The sequence below is a fragment of the Mauremys reevesii genome, linkage group 9, assembly GCF_016161935.1.
Source record: "Mauremys reevesii isolate NIE-2019 linkage group 9, ASM1616193v1, whole genome shotgun sequence".
In the NCBI taxonomy this organism is placed as follows: Eukaryota; Metazoa; Chordata; order Testudines; family Geoemydidae; genus Mauremys; species Mauremys reevesii.
The window spans coordinates 76,528,601-76,548,386 of record NC_052631.1 but is presented as its reverse complement, the minus strand read 5'-3'; the positions used below and the strand labels follow the sequence as shown (position 1 = coordinate 76,548,386).

Below are 19,786 nucleotides of genomic sequence, written 5' to 3'. Positions count from 1 at the left end.
CAAGCTGATTTTTAATGGCATGCTGCTGCCTGCCGGAACAGCGTGCCATTAAAAATCCTGCCCGGCCTGGCCCACTCTTCTCCACTCCCCCCCCCCGCCCGTGGGGGCAGGGGGCAGAAACATAGGCATGAGCACAGGGTGTGCCCAGGCACACCCTGCTAAATGGTCCAACTCTTCCAGCGTGACAAGCTGCGGGGTCTGCACTCTGGGCCAGAGCACCCGGCCGAGCGCAGCAAGCCACCGGCCCCTCCCCTACCTTTCCCCCTCCCCTGGAGCCCTGCCGCCACGTGCACAGCACTCTGAGGGGCAGGGCTGCCTGCTCCCGTGGGGCAGCGTGTCTGGCTCTGCCCGGAGCAGAACATGCTGCTAGGAGCCTCATGGTAAGGGGTCCGGGGCCGCGGGGCTTGGATAAGGGGTGGGGGCAGTCAGGGGATGGGAGTTGGGGGGGTTGGATAAGGGGTGGGATCCTGGGCGGGGTGGGTGGGGCGGGCGGTCTCTGGAGAGGGCAGTCAGGGGGCAGGGGGCGGTTGAATGGGGCATGGGAGTCCTGGGGTCTGCAGAGAAGAAGCGGGGGGCAGGGCCTTGGGGAAGGAGGGGTGGGTGGAATAGGGGCACACACCCCCAGCCCTCTGCCCTGATCCCCACATACACCCCAGCCCTCTGCCCTGAGCCCTGACCCTCCTCACATACACCCAGCCTTCTGTCCTGAGCCCTGCAGCCCCACACACCTCCCAGGCCCATGCCCCGAGCCCTGTGCCCCACACACCCGCCAGACCTCTGCCCTGAGCCCTGTACACACCCATCCCTCTGCTTGACTCCTTTACCGCCCCCCCCCACGACCCCAGCCCTGACTCTGGCACCCTCCCACATACCCAGCTCCCCCCACCCCAGGCACCCCCCCCATCCTGACTCTTGCATCCCCCACATTCCCACCCCCTCTCCTTGCACCAAATGGGAGCTCCTGCACACACCCACTCCCCACATTCCCACCTGCACCCCTCGCACCAAATGGGAGCTGCCCAGGTAAGTGCCCCACACTCAAACCTCCTGCCCCAACCCTGAGCCCCCTCCCTCATTCTAGCTCCTGGCCAGACCCTTCACCCCCAGCCCTGTGCTCAGTGCACTCCCACCCTCAGCTCAGTGCAGAGAGAGGAAGAGAATGGGCCAGAAGCAGGGAGAAGGTAAGTACCCGCTGTATGTGGGCAGGGCCAGAACCCCAGACCGGCAGCGGGCTGAGCGGATTCGGCAGCCGGGATCCCGGCTGGTAGGAGCTGGCGGATGGAACCCCTGAGCAGCAGTGGGCTGAGCCGCTCAGCCCCCTGCCGGTCTGGGGTCCCGGCTGCTAGCCCCGCACAGCCTGCTGCCGGTCTGGGGTTCTGGCTGCCGGACCCTTGCCAGCCAGGTCCCGTCTGCAGGCCCTGCTCAGCCCGCTGCCGGCCTAGGTGAACAGAACCCCAGACCAGCAGTGGGCTGAGCAGGCCGGCGGTGTAAGATAAACATTTTAATTTAATTTTAAATAAAGCTTCTTAAACATTTTGAAAACCTTGTTTATTTTACAATACAACACTAGTTTAGTTATATAATATATAGACTTTTAGAGAGAGACCTTCTAAAAAACATTAAAATGTATTACTGGCACGTGAAACCTTAAAGTAAAGTGAATAAATGAAGACTCAGCACCCCACTTCTGAAAGGTTGCTGACCCCTGATCTAGACTATCCTGACAGGTGTTTGTCTAACCTGCAATAAATTGTTCTGGCAAAGGTTAACTGTTTGACTGAGCCATGCTACTCATCCAAAATTCCTTCTCATTGCTGGTGCCTCGGCAATGTTTTCATAGCTCATGGCTCATTTTGCCTAGCTGTGATTTAGGCTAGTTCTCCGACATTTTACGCCAGTGCAGCACTTGTAGAACTTGGTGTTTTGCCAGAGTGCGTCTTTCTCCCTTTCAATGTAAGGGCTTCCTTGAGGTTAGCTATTGTGTTACACATTAGATTGGCAAAAAAATCAGGCATTCTTGCAATTTATTTTACTTATATGTCCATGTAACCACAAACATGTGGAGAAGTGGCCTGTGATACCCAAGAGGTCAGACTAGATGAGCTAGTGGTCTCTTTTGGCCTTAAATTGTATGTGGGCTGGTTCCTGCTTTGCTATGCACCTAATTAAAAAATGTTGACTCTAGGGACAGTTCAGTGTATTGTTTTCTAGTGTTTACGACTCGAAGGCTGTGAACTCGATTTACAGCAATACATCCCTGCCATAAAACAACAACAACAAGAAATCCCCACACAGGGCCAGATGATATGCCTTTGATATATTGAAGAACGTCAATAGATATTAAAGAATGTTTATATATGAACCAAGAGCAGTACAAGGCCCTTTGCCTATGTATTCATCTTTATGAGACATTTAATGTTTGGGAAATGCTTTCACTGGTGACTTACTGTACAAAAATTAACTACCACTTTGTAAAAGATTGCATTATGGATTATAGTCGCATTGGTTCAGGGACTGTAATTCACTATATGTTTGGACAGTGCCTATCACAATGGGTCCCTGACCTGAATGTGGCCTCTAGGTGCTACTGCAATATAAATAGTTAATAATCATTATAATTATCATCAAGAACCAGGATAGCCACCAGAGTCAATGGCCCTGACAGCGGCATCTGGCTGCAGTCCGCACTATGGCCTCAATCCAGCAAACACTTAGGCACATCAATAACATTATACATGCAAGTAGTCTCACTAAGTTCAATGATATGAGAGTCTCAAGTCTATAAATATGAAAAAAAATATAGACTGGTGATATTGTAAGTGCAACGTTATTTGCCTACAGTGAAAAAAACAAAAGTAGCCTCTTATTAGTCTTAAAACACCTCTTTATTCCTGTTGTGTTTATAGGGAGGTAATGTCTATTCCATCTCCTCTGAACTGATAGATAAGTCATTTGATCAATGGAATGAGTTTCAAACAGCTGAATGCATTGTGCTGAATGCATTGTGCAGACAATGTCATCTGTAAGACCAAGGTGACCAGACAGGCTTTAAAATTATAGGAAGTCATTGGATACACAGCATGTTTTTGTAATTTCTGTATGTAGTGCTCAGCTGATGTGAGCTGAACATAAACAGTATATAAAGAGAGACTCCCCAGGACCAACAAGATGACACAGTAATAAGATGAGCAACCAGAAGCTTTGATTCTCCACCATTTGAAGTTAAAGGTGAAATCCTGGCCCCACTGAAGTCAATGGGAGTTTTGCCATTGACTTCAATGGGGCCAGGATTTCACATTATTTTGAGTGGCGAGGGTCCACATAAGGCATCATACTTCCTTAATGACCACAATGATGGCTTAAAAGGATTTAACTTATATGCAGCCCCCACTCACTGGGTGTATTTCACTGTTATGGAAGCTGTCATGGTTACAGGGCTTGCAGCACCTCTACTCTCCTTTTTGGTCCATCTTACCGCACTCCCTCAGGTGTCAGGCCTCTTGCCCTTGCCTGTCCAGGGGGAGATCACACAATTCTTCCACTCTTAGCCCAGGACTTAGTGTCATTGCTGGTATATATCAACTGTTATCACCCTGCAGCGTCCAACTGGATTTCTTCCATTTGAGATCTTGTGACCAGTGATATATTGACCTTCATTAACAAATGGAACAAAGCATTAGGGGAATGAATTTAAAAACAAACACCCTACATACATATTTAGTCTCAGCTTGGTCAATATAGCTTTATTGGGACCTGAGGACAGAACACTAGCAGATTGGAGGTGAAGGTGGAGGTGAAGGGAATCGTGGCAGGTGATAAGGACTCATGGCAGGAGACACCGAAGGATAAGTTCAGTTGCAGCTCTCCCCACCCCTCTCTCTCCATGTCAACATGATACAGAAACCTCACATTACTAGACATATTGCAACACAAGGAACATCATTGTATCCCTTTGTCATTGATACTGATTGCAGCCTTTCAATAACTGTCACAATATCAACCGCATGTTTTCTCATGCATGCTGTTTGAGCTGACAAAACTTTGTCAGTTTTAGTTATTTAAATGTTGCTAATTTTGATGAGGTGCTATTAATAAACTGTTTTAGCACAAGTACATGCTTTGCCAAAGAGCAACTAGCTGTCATTCAGGAGCTCCAGAGATCTTTATAAGAGCTGGTTGGGAATTTTCTACGAAAATGTTTTTTCAATGGAAAATGCAGTTTACGTAAAACCAAAATTTTCTGTGGGAAAATGTCAATGTCGCCAACATTTTCCAGTTTCCCATTGGGAAAATCAAAATGAAGTGTTTTGTTTTGACATTAAACCGCATCAGCTTATGTTGCTATGGGAGTTGTAGTTCAGGTGCTTCATGCCCCAATTCTCCCCTGTGGGCCAAACTCCTAGGTCACACTATATGCTCCATAATAAATTGTGGTCTCCCCTCTGACTATATATAGCAAGGCATCTTGGGCAGTTTGTCAAACTGACTTGAAACAAAACATTTGGTTCAGTTCAAGGCAGTGAAACAAGATGTCTAGATTCAAGAGTTCCAAAACAAAATGTTTTGACATTTCCTGATGGAAATGTTTCTGAACTTTACACTCTGTGAAAAAATTTTGATACTTCAACTTTTCATCCCAATTTGGGGCAGAAACAAATTTTTGAAATATTGGAATTTTCTATAGGGTGGAAATTCCAACTTGCACGCCCGTCTACTCTTTATAGAGCATGCTGGCCTCAGATCCATAGGAGCAGGGCCCCTCCTACTACTCAGGTACATTAGATTGAAAGTTATGTGGCGAGTCCCATCCTCACTCTAGCTGATGTGCCAAAGTAGCAGGGAATTATTTGACAAACTGGGAACAGGGTAGTAATTTAATTGGTTACAAAAGCATGCTATAAACTTCAGTTGTTTTTTGAATTTATACTGTGGTACAGTGGTGGGCACCCTGCGGCCCATAGGCTGCATGCGGCCCATCAGGGTAATCCGCTGGCATACCACCAGACCAGTTTGTTTACATTTGCACGACTGCCCACAGCTCCCATTGGCTGGGAACGGCAAACTGCGGCCACTGGGAGCTGTGAGCGGCCGTGCAAATGTAAACAAAATGTCTGTTAGCCCGCCAGCAGATTATCCTGATGGGCCGCATGTGGCCCGCAGGCCACAGGTTGCCCACCACTGCTGTGGTAGCACCTGGAAGCCTCGGCCAGTTTGGAGCCCCGTTATGCAGGGTGCTGTACAAATGTACAGTAAATGACATCCCCCATCCCAAAGAGTTTACAGGCTAAAGGCAAGACATAGCAGGTGGCTGAAGCAAACAAATGAGCTTGTTTCCTTGAAAAAAATTCCAATTATATATCAGAAAGTGAAACCACTATATTTATTTGCCTGTATTTTCAAGTAGTTCCACAATGGGCAAACTTAAAAAAAAATGTGGCGAACCAGTTTGAAGACAACTTCTCTTTATACTCTGTGGCGTGAATTAGAACTCATCTAGATGAAGGTGATTTGCATTTGTGTAACTACATCAATGCGGTTAGATGGTGCAAACACTTAGTGTAGACACACTGCACTGGTGTGACCTCTCCTGAAACTTCCTGAAGGAAGCTGTGCTGGTTCAAACCCCATCTTACCGCTGCAGCTTATTTACATAGCAATTTGTAGTGCTGGGGTAGCTACATACCACACTCCTCTATTGCTTCTTACAAGTGACTATCAGCATGACATTGGGACTTCCACTTTGGACAACAGCTAGGGTGGCAACAGTCTCGTTTCCAGTTGTTCTTCCTCCCCTCCACCCACTGACCAGGAACACATTACATTTTTTAATTAGGTAACTCATTAGATAGCATTGATGTAGCTACACTGGTGCAAAAAAACAAAAAACAAAAAAGCAGAGTACACAGGGTCTAGCCAGAGGATTGTGAGGAGGGAAAGGGATACAACTGAAACAACTCCTAAGCTTAACTGGGATGACTGGGTATTCACACCTACTGAAATTAAGAGAGTTTAATTTTGGAAGCTCATAGTTCATTTAAGTGAATATGAGTGAAGGGGAAGCTCTCATTTGCTGCTGTCTTCTGGAGATGGGTTTCTGGATGAAGGGGCTGGCAGCTCCAATATGCACAATGATGTATTTGATACATAACGGGCCATTTTTTTCAAAATCTGGCTCCAAATTTCCACATACCTTTTTGCGTGCTCAGTCTTTGCGTATGCCAGTAACAGAATTTGGGCACACACTACATTTAGTAAAATGCTAACTGTAGAGCATTACAGACATGCTGTCCTCCTCTTCTTCTCTTTATAGAATACATGGCCTTCCTGAGCTTGTACAGTATTGTTAGTCTGCAAGTATTTGGCTGCTGTATCACAGAGAGAATTATGCTGTCTCTTTACTGTGACCGTTAGCTCTAAAGAAGCCACATTCCACACTCCTCTATTGCTTCCTACAAATGAGGATTAGTGTGATATTGGGACTCCCACTTTGGACAACAGATAGGGCTGCCACAGTCCCTGATTTCCAATTGTTCTCCCTCCCTTCCCCCACCCCCAAGAAATTCATTCATATTTTAAATTAGATAACTCATTTGCTGAGTTGTCTAATTTACTGCACTGCTTCAAAATCTCAAATTGAGGCAAGAGGAGGGGATCTGGAGGAAGATGGCATGGTGTGGATTATTTTGTTTACAGACCCTCCATGCACCCCAAGCATGGTTTCAATTTTCCCTTTGAAATTTAGATCAAACAATACTGTCAACATAGATTCATTTCTCCTGACTGTTTTTCATATTATGGAATCTGCAGACAGCTTGAGGGCCATGGTTTTTGACAGCACTACTGCAGAAGTACCCTTTTGATTCTAAGCCCTGGGTTTATATGTCTGTCAAGCCCATGTGTAAATACCCAATACAGTATATACCAATGGCTATCTTGCAGTCAGCAGAAATACATCAAATAGGTGAAGAGAAAACACCACACTGCTTATCAGATATGAATTATCACTAGCTTAGCTTGTACGTTCAATACAGACCTGTCCAGAACTAGCCTCCTTTTTCACACACACATGCAAAAAAAAAAAAAATTTAGGCACTTGGCACCTAATCCAAAACTCCTTGAAATCAATGGGTGTCAGGATTCTAACAAGGACAGTTGGGACCAAGGATCAGAGCAGGGTCAACCCTAAGGCCGGAAGTAGCAGTGGAGTTCATAGTCAGGTTCCAAGACAGGGTTGATGCCAAGGGTCAGAGTGAGTCAGGTTCCAGGATCCAGGGCAGGAGGTGAAGTTCAAATCAAGCCAAGGTCAAAGCCAGGAGTTCAAGAGTAGAAATGGTTATGGCAGCTACAGGAAGTCTGCACTGTTGCCTGGATATTTCCTGGAACACCCCTTACGTTTATGTAGGATGGGGAGCCATATGGCTGCTGCCTGTCAAACCCCTTGAGGTGGGATTTCCCATAGTCTGTGTCCCCAGTGGGTCATAAGCAGTGGAGCACAAGCTTGTTACAGCTGCTGCTGGGAGGTGGCATGGAGATGCCAGCTTTCTGGCAGGCCTGGGTTCTAGACTGGGGTGGGGCTTACAATGGGAGTCTCTCCACTGATATCAATGGATTTTTGGATTGTGAATCTGTAGTGAAAGTTACATCCTGATGTCACTCAGAGAGGACATAATGCAAGTAGGCAACATGAAAGCTTGCTTGATACAATGTACTTATTCTTCACCTTATTTGGGAGAAAATGGTGATGTAGTTGTATGATGTGGACAAATGTCCATTATTAGCTAGATTAAGATAAAAATATTTTGCTTGTGATTCAAATAACTTTACTATGCAAGAGAAGGAAGCCTGATCCAGTAAATGAGAGCACAACCTAGTCTCCCTTGCCAGAATTGTTATAAATGCTTTGTTCCAGTAAATGCAGAACAGAGAGTTCAAGTGTCTGATCCTGTGAAGTTTTGAGCACCTCCTATTCCAATTTACTTAAAAATCATATTTCTCAGTGGGACTCGCTTGTGTTCGCCCTCATTCAGGGCCAGGCCCTTGACTTCTATATAAGTCAACTCTTTCTGTTCATACGATTACTGGAATAACTTTGTTGTAGCTACTCATGTAAGAGAGGACTTCATCATATAGCTCAGAACCATTCAGAATCAAGTTTAAAAAATGATGTCACTTCAGAGTTCAGCTACCGTTTTTAAGAGCTGGTTGGAAAATGGTAAGCGCCTCCCTCCTTTCATACAACTCATTTTTCAGTGGCAAAATGGCTAAATTTTTCTTTCCCTTTTTAACCACTCTCCCTTCTTCCGTTCAAAGGAAGATAAAGGAAAAAAAATAAAGAAAAACCTTAAAGTATTTGGTTTGTTGCCAAAAGAATCAAAATAAATTGAGAAAAAATACGCCAAAAATTAATTTTAGAAAAAAAGCCACTGAAGTTTTGAACAAAAAGCAGCCATCTCCGTTGGTGTGGCAGGTTATGCTCTTGACCCTGCAGGTTTGCCCTGGTTCTTCTAATTTTGAGAGATTAGCCCAACTTTCATTGTAAAGCCTGATCCAAACAAAGCCCATGAATTTAGTGAGAGTTTTTCCATTAACTTTAATGGACTTTAGTTCAGATCCTCAATTAATGGACCATTTTAATCATATTTCCAAAGCAGAAAGAGTATCCTTCCCCCAGAATTGTATCGATATAGGCTTGTATCTCTGATGATATTGTGTACGGTCCATGAAGATTTTATGGGGGCATTTCAGTAAGAGATGCTTAGGTAGGCAGACAGACACTTATAAAAACAAACATGTATAGATATTAGAAGGACAAATATACCAGAAGTATCTGGTAGATAGATGTATACACAAATCAGATATCACTGATATGGACTGCAGATTTCATATTTTTGAATTTTTCTCCTCAGTGTTGAAAACAGCTTTCTATATGGAAATGAATACAGTATGATTAAGGAAATTTATATTTATTTCACATTGTTATATTTTAAACCAGCGGTTCAGCTGTACCTAGTTATGGCATTCTGCTGGAAATAATTATCAAGTGCTGCATATAAATAACCCCTACAGTTTTTGAAATGTATAGAATGCATATCCATTTTTACTATTCTGGAGATATAGAGATTGAGATATCACTGTTTGTATATAGGACCCAAGACCAAGAGATAACCTTTAAGTTCAATAACATTAACACTTGCCAATAATCCCCACTACTGTATCACTCACACACTCACTCTGCTTGCATATATGTATATTTTGTGTGTGTTTATGTAGTATTTTATATGGAAATGTTTCATGATCGCCCCCAGCAACATGTGGCATTTCTTCAAGAACATTTCAGCACCTTTTAACATGTCTTCTTCAAATATGTTTCTAATTGTGAGGATCTCATATTAAAAATGTTATCACTGCACAAGCAGATTAATTTATTTAAGCATTTGTTTAATATACATGCTCTAGGCACTTTTATAAAATTAAAAGTGTACACTACACAACTAAAATAAATAATAAAATGGACTGTTAGGGGGTTAGATTCAAATCTGATATAAATGGGAACAAGTCCTCTTAAATCCTAAAAGTCTTTCTATTGTGGTATCAGTTTGTCTAGGTTTTTTGCTAGGTGTATGTGGAAATGATTCCACTTAATTTTTGCCTTACAACCAGAGCTGGTTGGAAAAATTCAGATGAAACATTGTTGTGTCAGAATTTGCCAGATCAGTGAAATCAGAACGTTTAGTGTAGATGTCTCCATTACATCAATGTTCCAATAGAACCCTGCCTACCAGGTAGGTTTCCATCAGAAACCTATTTGGTTTCTTGACAGCTCACCTACCCAGCTCCTCGGCAGCCCAGGTTCTGCAGCTCCAGGGCAGCCAGCCACGTGGACTGCCCCTGAACCCAGAGCTTCCAGGATCTATTGCTCTGGGACTGCCAGCTGGGCAGACTGTTCCGGAGCAGAGGCTACATTCTCTTTCGTGGAGAATTTTGGATTTTTTCTTTTTTGTTCCTCAGAGGAACAAAACAAAACTTCAGAATATCTAAATCCTCTGTGAAATCGAATTACCTGTCTGCGCACAACTCTCTTTATTACATACTCCAGATACCTGAAAGTTCAAATGCCATTTGGAAAACTACTGCACCACTATCTCATTGGCAAAAGTGATTGTCCCGGGGCGTCAGAGGACATAGTTTGGAAGGCAAGGAAGTTTGCCACACATCATCTGAATCTAGCTACTGATCATTCTTGCTTTTACTCTTTGCTACCTTTCTGTCCATTCAGAGAGATTGTGAAAAACACAAAGGGCCAGATTCACAGAAGTATTTAGGCACCCAACGCTGTAGATAGGCATCTAGTGAGATTGAGTTTAGACACCTAACTCCCATTGTCATTTACTTTCAATGTGACTTAGCCACATAACCTGCTTAGGCACTTTTATAACTCCCACTAGGGAATTCTGCCTAAATACCTTTGTAATTATGGCCCAGAGGAACCAACTTTCTAGCCCCGCTCCTTCTAGACAAAAAATAAAAAGTCTGTCAATATGCTACCATTTCATATTAGATGTCTGTATAGGTGTATAGATAGATTTTATTTGATTAGAGTCCAGTTTTTATTATTGCTGATGACACTTCATTTGTGATGTTACTGGATATATTTCTGAGCAAAAATTATTTGTAAGAATTCCTTTCTTCTTTGGTCTTTATAGTTTTCCCCAGAGGTAACTTTTGAGGCATCTATGTGACCACCTTACTAATGGTTAAGATTTAACTTCTTTAGCCAGAAGCTGGCAGAGCTATTAAGATGTCTGCTACATTTTTATGAAGTATTAGATAATGCTTGTTCATGGATTCTCCCAATAAGCACTGCATGATAAGAGCTGACACTGTGAGGAGGTTATGGTGTTAGTTTTGGTCTTGGAGACTAATGGTTTTGATTTGTGCCAAAACTACCTTTGTCTTGTTAAATGAGTATGACATGAATCATTTGGCTGCAATTCCTTGCAACTGGCTGGCCACATATCCTGAAACAAAGGGAGGCAAAAAGAAGATCCCATGTGTTTGACTAGAAAATACACAGAACAGCTTTTCTGTAATGCCCCATGTGTATTACTGATTGAATTTACCAACGAAAAGGAGCAGCATAAATGTGCCAGCCACAAAGGTATTGTGCCAGAAACACCTAAGCAACAGGTGGTGTGAGCCTTTTTTTTGGAATATCTCAGCTTGTTAAGGGTGGTCAAAAATATTGGGAAAGTTTACAATCACATACGGCTTAGTTTGTTTGAAAAGAACAAATAACCCATCAAAAGACTGAAAACCTTTTTTCACTTGTCTCCCTTCCTTGTCCCCCCACTGTTTTTTTTTCAGATTTAGGCCTTTTGTTTCTTCTCCGTCAGACATCTGTCCTCTTTGCCTGGATCGCTGTTCAGAGCAGCTAAAGTACATATAAACTACCTTGTGTACAACACACTTTGATAGCTCACAATGAGACACCAAAGCTGAAATAAACATAGCCAGGAAAAAAAATGTTAAATCCCTACTTCAAAACTTGTTTTGTATTTTCTTATTCCTTAAAGTTATTTTTAAGTGTCTAAACCAGACCAATTATAGTCAGAAACTACTTCACTTAATCCATTCTTTTATCTCCTGGGAAAAATCACCAAAGCAATTCTCAAAATGTTTAAATCCCACAGTGTGCATAAAGGCAGCAAGTAAATCTGCTCCTTCCCAGGCAAACCTTAAGGATTTTACTGGCATCTTTAATTAAACTAGCAAATAGGTTGGTTTCCCTTGTATTCTGACCAATATACTGTCAACAGGAAGAAAAAAATTGCAAAGCAGGATTTGTACTGAAAAATACCACCTGAAACATTTGTATAATTATGATCGTGGGTTGGAGCAGAAATAACCCCAGGAATTATTAAACATTGTCAACTACTTCCTGGCAGGATATTACTTCTGTAACTACAGTAAACTCAGTTATGAACTAACTCTCAAAATTGGCGACTGAACAAACAAACAAAAAATGCACCAGGTTGTGCAATTGAAAAGTATGTGCATATGTCTATGTGTGAGAATATGTAAGGGCAAATATAATTCCAAAAGGCTGAATTACACAATTATTACTAGCTTGGTAATAAACACAGGTGGTTGTGAGGAACCCAATCCCCCAACTATCCTTCCATTTGATAGCTAGCTTACAAATGACAATGCAATACAAAAGTACACACTAATGTAAGAGGGGGGTCTATTTATTCTTTTTAAATGCAGGAAAATTCATGTGGCTGATCTGTTATTTGAAATCAATAAAATTAACTGCAGTGTACCTGACCGATTTTGTTAGTACATTATCATTTTAGCCCATTAAAAAAGCTATACCTGATGATACCAGAAAGCTCCGTTGGTGACATCGCATCCATCTATTGTAGGTTTCATGCTTCCAAAAATATTTTGGCTTTCCCTCTTGAATGGAAAAACTGACATTCCCATTGATGAACAGGGTTATCTTTACACGTAGAACTAAGATCCAGAAATTCTGCTTTCAGCTCTGTGGAGGAAGGTTTTATGAGACCCAACTAGCAGAGATAGCAATTAACTAGAATACTCAAGAGCAGAAAGCTTGACAATCTGATGAGTTATTCTTTTGAACCAGGGCAGCAACTCATGCATAAATGTTCTTGTAAATAATTACAGGAATGCATTGTAAACACAATTAATCATCTCAAGGTGTTATCTCTAGGTATTCCCCCCACAGATTATGTGCCACTTGCTCAATAAATCAAATTTTAACATAAAGATACCAATAGCTGGTATTAATATTCCCATTCAGCCAAACATGGCTGGGTAGAATCTAACAAGATTTCATTACATTTTGAAAGGACAAAGTATTGTGAAATGTTGAACAAAAACAAGACAAGAAAAAGTATATAAATCAGAAAATGGGCTCACATAAAATGCAAATTCTTTGTAATTTAAAATGTACTTTCCACTGAGTTAGTTGGGAACAGCATAGTACATCTTTTTAATATCAATATTGAGTTTACGTAATCTCAGATAGGTTGTTCCTACAAAACAGTGTTTACAAGAGCCTTAGAATGACAGGCTGCTTAATGTTTCCATAAGATTTTTTCCATACGATGATATATACCAAACACATTTTAATCTATCGTTCATAATTATCTGCTGGGAATTTGAGTAGTGTGCCAAAGGAACAAAAGCATCTAACTGTTTCATCTCTTACAGTCCACAATGCATTAGACAATGTACACTTTAGCTTCAGCATCTGAAGTCTGAGATCCCTTTGGGGATCATTATATGGACTTTGGCAGGAGCTGTGAATGGTTCTGAGGAGCAGTGAAGAAGGCTACTAGGGACAGGGGACTGTTGGATAGAGCAAGGGGAAGACAGCTGAGGAGGTAGTTGGAGTAGATAAAAGGGAAGGAGTATTGCAAGGGTCAGAAGGGCTGGAGATTGTCAGAGGATGCTTACAAGCAGCTGGATGGCCTGCCAGTTTTCAATGGGTTTACAAGGTAGAGAACTTTTGAGAGGGATGGAAAAAGCATCAGAAGGGATTAAAGAATTCCAGAGGGTGGATTATGAGAGAGGACAGAGGATAACGCAGGAAGGCCAGGCAAACAACCTGAAGGATGGAGAGAGAAGAAAGAACTGCAAAACCAGTCAGGAAAGACAATGAAGCTGGATCTGTATATGAAACAAACCTGGATCTGCCATATTATGCTTTGTTACAGTAGTATAAATTGAGCAGAACTGGGCACCTACAGATATGTTCTCTGCCTCGAATATATCATGCTTCTGTGACCAAAACCTTGTGATCATCCCCCAAAAGTCTGCAGCTTTGTTTCAACCTGGTTTCCATACTGAAATGAATGGTGCTAGAGCAATACTCGATATTGATGGCAGGCAGTGGACAAACAGCACTTTGACACCTTCTGTAAAACCAGTCAATGCCTATTGGTTTTTGCATGTCATGAAGATATTCAAAATACCATGCTGAATAACGGCTTTTCAAGGGATGCTATTTTTTTCGTAGTCGATGCCATCCTTCAAGAACTAGCATCTTCCATTTGAGACCAATGATTCTTACATGTGTTCCAGACAACACTGGTATTCATGTTTACAACCTGGGAAAGAGCTTGCTTGCTTCTTAACCAATAGACCTTACTGTGTTGCACTGTACCTTGTGAAATCAATGAGTCTAATTCATACCTGGTGTAAGATCAGTGATGTAAGAGGAGTTAGAGAAGGGATACATTTGGCCCAGTAATTTCAATGGGATGTAAATCAACCCAGAATTAATCCCTTGTGGGCAGCCTACAAGTGATTAGCTGCAAAAGTAAATTCCAGCACAGTTGAAACAATACAATTTCTCATATTTGGCCTTGTTTTCAGGGATAAATATTTAGTTGCACTTCATGCCACCGAACATGAAACCTATTATACTATTCAAGAAAATGCTGATGGGAATGCTGATATACCAGGAGTTGCAGCATTTGAAATTCAGCTTGTCATGATCCCATGTTGGTCCTGCTCACCTGTGTCTTCATAATATGCATAATTATTCAATAACAGGTACTCATCATAGTGAGCTTTTAGGGCTTGATCCAAAGTGAATCTTGCCATTGACTTAAATTGGCCTTGGATCAGGGCTACGGATGATATAGTGGAATGGGTCAGAGCATTTTCCACACCAAGCAGATCTGTTTTATTTGCAGATTTAGCATCCAAATGGGTCTGTAAATGCTATTAGTTTGTTATCACCATTCACTCTGCAAACCAGTGATCTTCTTGATTCCAATAATGTCACATCTTGAGGTGATTGATTTAACATATCCATTTTGCACATCCCCTTTTAAGCTCTGAAGGGGATATGGCTACCACTGATACAGAATAAAAAATATTACTGGGCCAATATGGCTGGAGGTTATTGAATTCATACTGGCCCATGAGAAATATATGAGTATGAGGCATATTAAACAATTCTGCCAATACTAAGTTTAATGACTGATCTTGGACAGAAAAATAGTGCTGATGGTTAAATAATTAAAAGACATCTCACGTGGGAAGTCCCTTCAGTCTGTGAGGACTTCTTTATATTCAAAATGCATGCCCATGGGTTTTTGATTGCCCTTACAGGAGAATCAGCTGGATGAAGAACTCTATCGAGGATTCAGACTCCATACCATAAGTGGTATCAGATTTACCAGGTCCACTCTGCATTCTGTCATAAAGCATGACATTTTCCAGATAGAAAAAAAAATAGTGGTTTTTTTTGTTTTGGTTTTTTTAGATAATATCACTGTGTAGAGAAGAACCAGCATTTTGGACTCAGTTTTCTCATTGTTTAGGTTGCCAATACAACCAGAATAGCTCCCTGTGACAGATATGTTCAAAGGGCTTCAAACCAGTCTCAACTATGTGCATTTTTTGGCACATCTTCTATACTTCCATGATTAATGAGAAGGAAATCCGTGGGGGGGGTCTGGTCAACATTTTAGATGTCTATGCACAAATGCAAGGAGTATGAGGAATAAACAGGAAGACCTGGAAGTATTAGTACTTAAAAAAATGATGACTTCATTGGCATAATATAGACATGGTGGAATAAGCGTTATGACTGTAATATTAGTATAGAGAGGTATATCTTGTTTGGGCAGGACAGACCTTAAAGTCTATGAGGTGTTCCATTATACATCAAGAATATATACACTTGTCCTGAGGTTCAGAAGGAGGTGGGAGGCATAACGTTTGAGAATCTCTAAGCAAAGATAAAAAGTGGAACTGATGTCATGATAGGGTGTTACTATAGACCATCAAATCAGGAACAGGGGGTGGATGAGGCATTTCTAGAACAAAAATATCCAAAACACAAGATCTAGTAGTAATGGGGGACTAACTACCCAGACATCTGTTCGAAAAGTAATATGGCAAACACAAAATATTCAATATGTTTTTGGAATGTATTGGGGACACCTTTTTGTTCAACAAAGTGGAGGAAGTAACTCATGGACAGCCATTTTAGACTTGATTCTGTCCAACAAGGAGGATTTGGTAGTGAATCTGAAGGTAGAAGGCAGTTTGGGTGAAAGTGATCAGGAAGTGGTAGATTTCACGATTCTAAGGAAAGGAAGGAATGAGAATAAGTAGAATAAGGACAATGGACTTCCAAAAAAGCAGACTAACAATCTCAGAGAACTGTCAGGTAAGGTCCCATGGGGAGAATATCTAAAGGAAAAAGGAGTTCAGGAGAGCTGCCAGTTTCTCAAGGAGACAATATGAAACTATCCTGATGCAATGGAAATATAGGAATAATAATAAGAGGCAATATAGCTCCATCTGGTACTCTTTCATGACCTAAAAAAAAATAAAAAATAAACCCTACAAAAATGGAAATATGGACAAATTGGTAAGGAGGGATACAAAAGAATAGCACAAGTACACCTCTACCCTGATATAACGCGACCCCACTATAACATGAATTTGGATATAACACGGTAAAGCAGCGCTCTGGGGGGGTAGGGCTGTGCACTCCGGCAGATCAAACCAAGTTCAATATAATGTGGTTTCACCTCATTAAGATTTTTTTGGCTCCCGAGGACAGCATTATATCGAGGTAGAGGTGTATGTAGGAAAAATTCAGAAAGGCTGAGGCACAAAATGAGTTACACCTAACAAGGAACATAAAAGGCAATAAGAATTGATTTTCTGAATACATTAGGAGCAAGAGAAAGATGAAGGGAAATGTAAGTTGTATACTTAGCAGAGATGGAGAGCTAATAACTGATAACATCAAGAAAGCTGAGGTGTTTAATGCCCATTTTGTTTCAGTCTTCACTAAAAACATTTATGGTGACCAGAAACTCAACACAATTAATATTAAAGCAAAGGGGAAAGAATGCAAGCCAAAATAGGGAAAGAACAGGTCAAAGAATATTTAGATATGTTTAACTTAAGTCAGAAGGACCCGATGAAATTCATACTTGAGTATTTAAGGAACTAGGTGAAACAATCACAGAATCTTTGAGAACTGATCTTTGAGAACTCCTGGAGGGCAGGTAAGGTCCCAGAAGACTGGAGAAGGGCAAACATACTACCTTTTTTTTTTTTTAAAAGGGGAACAAACAGGACTCTAGAAATTATAGCCCAGTGAGCCTAAATGATACCTAGATAGATACTGGAACCAATTATTAATCAATTTGTGAGCACCTGGAAGATAAATAGGATTATAAGGACTAGCCAGTATGGATTTGTCAAGAACAAATCATACCAAACCAACCTAATTTCCTTCTTTGGCAGTTTTACTGGCCTAGGATGTATGTTGATTTTAGTAAGGCTTTTGACACAGTCCTACGTGATGTTCTCATAAGTAAGCTAGGGAAATGTGGTCTGCTATAGGGCTGCTATAAAGCGGATTGTGATCATTTGTTCTCCATGTCCACTAAGGGCAGGAAGAAGTAATGGGCTTAATCTGCAGCAAAGGAGATTTAGGTTAGATTTTAGAAAAAAACATTCTAATAACAAGGGTAGTTAAGCTCTGAAATAGGCTTCCAGAGGTTGTGGAATACCCATCATTGGAGGCTTTTAAGAACAAGTTGGTCAAACACTTGTCAGGGATGGTTTAGGGTTTACTTCATCCTGCCACAGTGCATGGGGCTGGACTTGACTTCTCAAGGTACTTTCCAACCTTACATTTCTATGATTCTATGATGGTTTTGCATGTGTACATTCTATTTCTCCTAATGAGTTTGGTTTATGTAAATGTTATCGACTATGCAAACAAATGAGAAAGGCCTAAAATGTGCAAAGCTGTGCGTAAAAAAATAAAGGCCACATTTTAAAAATGTGTCCCTTTAAGTCCACAGCAGTTACCATACATCAAACGTTCTCTAACCTTACAGCCACAAATGAAAGGGAGAGAGCTGAGAGTCCACAAAACCTTAACAGAGGGAACCAAGGGATACTCGAGGAGCTACCTCAACTCACCTTTCTGAGTTCTGATCATGCCACTGTTGGGTATTACTGACAGGCTCTACACAATGGTTCTAAACAATCTACCCACCAGTCTAGAGCAGCTTGGAATGGATTTTCTGCTCATCAATGGATTATTTTTCTTGTGGTGTTTGGCAAATTTCTAATAGTGGATGATTTCCTGTCTGGACATCCCATTTATAGTTTGTGGCACTGCGGTATGATGAGTTTACACTATCACTGAACATTGTTGAAGGACCTCATTAACTTATGCAGACAGTGAATTGGTAGTTTTCAAAACGCCACTCTTTTGCCAAAGAAATCTAGCTGACGGTGGCAGTCAAGTACTTAACTGGTAAATAAGGTGGTTCAGAAGAGGCAACTTCACTTCAGGTATGTGCAACAATGCTACATTTGGGAGTTATTTATTGGTATTACTCCAACTCTCTGTACATGATTTAGGGATGGGGCGGTGGGAGGTTAATAGAATTTTTATTTTTAAACACTTTTGCCCCACAGGTTAATGTGCTAAAAATACAGAAGAAACACAGACAATTATATTGATACATTAAAAGAGAGTCATGGACAAAACAATGAGATCCTTGCTCATTTCTTACTCTGGCAAAACTCCCATTGACTTCTTTGGGAGTTTTGCCTCAATTCCTGCAATGTCTCACTCCCACCATCCCAATCCTGCCAAGTCAATGAGACACTCATGCATAAAGAGAAGCATACACAGAACCGGTGCATAATACTTAAGGGTCTTAGGACTTGGCCCCAAAACATACTGTAACCTGCAAAAACTTTAGAAGAAGTCAAGCCAGACTTATATTCTTTATACTGCAGTATATGGAGCATTAAAATATTTCCAGATATAGGAAATTCCAAGCATTATGTAAATAGAGGAGCTTGGAACAAAGTTATTTTGCACAGACATGTCTATGACTGTAATAAGTTTTGAAAATTTACTCACTTGACTCAGACCTAATTGACACTTGTGGGTTTTTTGTTTTGTTTTTTTAGTGACACGTAGTTAATATACAGGGTTATTGTATAAAACAGGTATAGTACCTAAAACAACCAACCAAAAAATAAAATCACATTCTCTTCCCGTCTGTTAAAGGTTTCATGGAACCTATATAATAGGTGGGGGTTTTCTATAGTTAAATCTACATTTATGTTTTACTCCCTGAATATTTTTTAAAATTTATCTGTCGGACATCTTTAAAAGTACCTAGATTTGAAGTATATAAGACCTTATATGAGCGCGTCTCGGTGGTTCATCTTATGTACCACATGTACAACAATGTCTAGGAACAATGAGGTCAAGCTAAGGACACTGTAGCAAATAGCAAGACAGACCATACTAGATTTTAAAGGCTTAAATCCCAAATCTGATGTTATTTTAACTTAGTATTTTTTTCTTTAGTATGCAGAATCTGTCTGTTTCTCTAAATACACACACACACACACACACACATGTAGGTGAAATGGATCTGTAAAACATGAGAAATGACATCCACTGAGGTACATTTTTAGTAACACAGAACAGAAATGATTGACAGAACAAAGCATATGGAAACGAAGAAGAATCTAACCCACATTTAGATCTAAGAAAAAAATATTTGCCTGAAGGGAAAATATTAATTAGTTTGTCTACATGCAAGATAAAAGTCTGGAAGACATATCCATCAAAAGGCAGCAGAATAAACAGCAAAATGGAAATTATTTGTAAATTGACAGTAAACTTGGCAAACATTGAGGGGGTAAACAAGTTATTTGGCATGCAAAGCACTCAGAAATC

General features: G+C 41.1%; 2 long non-coding RNA genes across 5 annotated transcripts in view; one reads left to right on the top strand and one right to left on the bottom strand.

Annotated features, from left to right (window-relative positions):
• The window catches only part of LOC120371441, a 62,066-nt gene that overhangs the window by 1,426 nt on the left and 40,854 nt on the right, over window positions 1-19,786 (top strand). The window contains exon 3 of one of the 2 annotated variants that reach the window (XR_005584350.1): window positions 11,365-11,590. The exons of the other annotated variant lie outside the window; for it this stretch is intronic. This is a non-coding gene — a long non-coding RNA (uncharacterized LOC120371441). Of the gene's footprint in view, window positions 1-11,364; window positions 11,591-19,786 lie in introns of those variants that run through there. 2 annotated transcript variants of the gene reach the window in all.
• LOC120371442 overlaps window positions 1-19,786 on the bottom strand; it is an 81,875-nt gene that overhangs the window by 59,832 nt on the left and 2,257 nt on the right. For 2 of the 3 annotated variants that reach the window (XR_005584353.1, XR_005584352.1), the window contains exons 2-3: window positions 12,376-12,544; window positions 3,476-3,651 (exon numbers count right to left, since the gene is read on the bottom strand). This is a non-coding gene — a long non-coding RNA (uncharacterized LOC120371442). Of the gene's footprint in view, window positions 1-3,475; window positions 3,652-7,033; window positions 7,643-12,375; window positions 12,545-19,786 lie in introns of those variants that run through there. The other variant, XR_005584354.1, reaches the window with a different exon arrangement.